This window comes from Monopterus albus, unplaced genomic scaffold (assembly GCF_001952655.1).
Source record: "Monopterus albus unplaced genomic scaffold, M_albus_1.0 scaffold125.1, whole genome shotgun sequence".
In the NCBI taxonomy this organism is placed as follows: domain Eukaryota; kingdom Metazoa; phylum Chordata; class Actinopteri; order Synbranchiformes; family Synbranchidae; genus Monopterus; species Monopterus albus.
This window is the reverse complement of record NW_018128005.1, coordinates 226,063-229,832: the sequence shown is the minus strand read 5'-3', so window position 1 is coordinate 229,832 and position 3,770 is coordinate 226,063.

Below are 3,770 nucleotides of genomic sequence, written 5' to 3'. Positions count from 1 at the left end.
TCCTCTATCCACTCACCCCAACCGGTCGAGGCAGAAGGCCGCCCACCAAGAGCCGGGGTCTGTCGGAGGTTTCTTCCGTTAAAGGGAGTTTTTCCTCCCCACTGTCGCCAAGTGCTTGCTCAAGGGGGATTTGTTGGGTTTTCCCTCTGTAATAATATTGATAACAGTAAGGTCTAGACCTTACTTTGTAAAGTGTCCTGAGATGACGTTTGTTGTGATTTGGTGCTATGCAAATAAAATTTGATTTGATTTGACTAGAAGATTGTAGTCTGCTGATTTTCATTCTGTCAGGCAGGGTTGTTTCTTCTTCTTCTTCCTCTGCTTTAGAAGCGTGCATGCCACCACCTAGTGAATTGGGATATGAAACATTATGACTTAATATATTTATTTACCTGATACTAAAGTTGCTTCCTAAAGACACATTAAAAAGGCTCCAATAGATTTTCTCTGACCTCCAACAATTTTTTTATATACCACGCCCTTCCAGTCTGACATGGACTAGTCTAATATTGTATACCTGATACTGTTAACATACAGTAAATATTAATATGAGATAGGTTTACCAATAATTTAAAATAAATCCTTAAAGATTGACATAGAACTTTTAAAATCATACTGTTATGTCTCTTTACTGTAACTTACAGTATCATGATTTGCTTTATTTAATATATTAATTTTCCTCCAGCCAGTCATCAGACTGTGACTATAACATTGTATTGATCCCGCTTAATTAATTGGAAATAAAACCAACAAATCATCTGTGTCCCATTGAGTTCTGATTAAGCTCCACATGCTTGTGGCACTTGGACACTGTGGCACTTAAGAGAAGTACAACACACACTTGGATACTTTCAAATATGGCAAGAGTGAACATTAGGAAAGAGCCTGGGTTATTCCAGGTCTCCTATATGCACCTAGACTCTGGCTATCATCATCGAGCACACTGTGTCTGGAAAACCCCTTAAAGGTTTGGTCACAGTATCATTTAAAATGGTACATTTTGAAGTAACTTCAGTTCATAGTAAAGAAAATAGAACCAGATTTCTGTTTTCACTGCAGGACAGTAGACAAACACAAACATAAAAGTATGTATGATATCGATATGTACCAAATCACTGTGGTCTGGTCTCAGCTGATCTAAGTGAACCTACATAACATGTGCAGAGTTAACAACAATCTCTCTCTCCTGTTAGGACACTACATCTGCGAGAGTGTAATTTTAACGTCATTTCATAGACTGTCAACATTTATATTTAGACTTTTTATTTGTGAGGAATCACAAAAAGTTGTTTGACATACATGCTCAGTGCATCGTGGGAAGAAATACACCTACACCAAGCCAAGTCACAGAATGATACAGACTGGATGCAGAACAAACTGAGGTGCTGCACCTACAACTGTAATTACACTCTGACTCTTTGTGTCGTACTCTGGTGCGGACACATTCATGTAAAATGACACATTATAGCGTTTTGGCAGTGAAAACAGTCTCCATCACTGCAGCTGTAGTTTCATTTTCCGACGCTGTGGTGTGCTCCGTGATGACGTCAGGATAGAGCCTGGTGAACGGACACGTTCATCGCCGGGTGCGGTGGCGCGCGCCTGTAATCCAAGTTACCGGGAGGCTGAGGCTGGAGGATCGTTTGAGCTCAGGAGCTCTGAGCTGCAGCGGGCTACGCTGATCGGGTGTCCGCACTAAGTTCGGTATCGATATGGTGCTCCTGGGGGAGCCCGGGACCAGCAGGTCGTCTAAGGAGGGGTGCACCGGTCCAGGTCGGAAACGGAGCAGGTCAAAGCCCCCGTGCCGCTCAGTAGTGGGATCGCGCCCGTGAATAGACGCTGTAGTGCAGCCTGAGTAACACAACGAGACCCGGTCTTTTTACACCCACCAGTGAACTACAGTCACAGCACACACACACTCCAACATTATAATGTTGTAAGTTACTACAGTTATATTGCGTATTTGATTAATGGATTGGTGCGTCAGCGTTGAATTTGCATTTTGATTTTAGTAAAAATATAATTATATTTACATATTAGTTAGTACAATTAATTATTCTCTAAAGAATGTTAAGTGGTGTCTTCAAATAGCTTTTTTTGTATGCACAATATACAAAAACATCTCGATTTTATAGTAAGACTATTAATTTTCTGTCAATTGGCAACTAACGAGGTGGCCCAGTAGTGGTGGTTAGCCCCTTCACCACAGCAAGAAGGTTCAGCCCAGGCAGACCTGGGGGCCTTTCTGTGAGGAGTTTCCATGTTCTCCCTGTGCCTGTGTGGTTCTCTCCGGGTACTCTGGCTTCCTCCAACAGCCCAAAGACTTGCAGCTTAGGTTGATTGGCGACTCTAAATTGCCCATAGGAGTGAGTACAAGTGGTCTTCTGTCTCTGTCAGCCCTGTGATAGACTGGCGACCTGTCCAGGGTGGACCCTACCTCTCGCCTAGGGTCTGCTGGGATAAGCGCCAGCCTGTGTACTTTAAAGACATTCAGTTTTAGCTATTTCTACTCATGCCATTGTTTCCTTTATGTACATATACAGTAAACCTACAATAATGCATATTCAAATCAGAAGGGTTAATTTGAAGTCTTTATTGTAAAATTGGCGTGACCAGTTCAATACGATTTGTTTATTGCCAACTCACAAAAATCTGTGGGGTGAGTGGATACAGAGAGGAGACAGTAGAAAGAGAGAATGAGGACTCAGGGTGCAAACTCAAAGTGATAGTAAAAAGAGTCTTTATTACAGAAAATAAGAAGATGGAGGAAGGCAAAGTCAGTGGGGTTGATGTGGACCAACCAGGGTTGAGCAGTGGAGGATGAAGGACCAGGATGGGCAGGTAAGTAGACAGGAGAGTGGCTAGTCAGAGAAGTGCTCTGGAGTCAGGGATATATCCCTGATGGTCTGAGCCACACTCTGTGCACAGCTCAATGGCCTATCTGCTCCTCATTTCCTTTCAGTTTGCTCATCTATTCATCACTTATTTTGGTTTCTCCTCTCATATGTACTCCAGAATAAAAATAAATGTCAGACAAAATGAAATGTTTTTAGAAATTCAGATGAAGTGGGAACCGATGACTACATAAAATTACCATTAGATAAATTGAAGTTTACCATGCAGATGAGAGGTCTCACACTTCATCCTGCCCTCCAGCCCCTCCTCTCTCCTCACGTTGAAAACTAAATAGAATACAAGGGGAGCTGTAGTTAAAAGTTTTTAAAAATCAGAGGCACAGATGATCGGTTCATGAATACTATAAAAAAAGAAATTATAAAAAATAAAATTTTACTTAGCTGTTCGAGATGGTCGCACACAGGGGGGCCACCCAATGGAGGGTGTGCCCCCGGCACACAGCTGGGCTTACTCACATGCACACTCAGGGGTCCTGACGGTCTGAGCTGCGCTCCGTCAACAGCTCACTGGCCTGCCTCCTTCTCATTTCCTTTCGGTCTGCTCATCTATTTGTTACTTATTTTGGTTTCTCCTTTCATGTGTACTCCTGAAAAGAAACAAATGTCAAAGTAAATGAATTTTTTTAGAAATTCAGGTGAATTGGGAACCGATGACTACATAAAATCGTTAACAACATTAGATAAATTGATATTTACCATGCACATGAAAGGTTCTACACTTCCTGCCCTCCACCGCTTCCCTCCCTCCTCATTTTGAAAGAAAAATAGAAGATAAGAGGAGTTGTAGTTAAAAGTTTTAAAAAAACAGAGGCACACATGATTTGTTTAAGATTACTATAAATTATAATACAAATA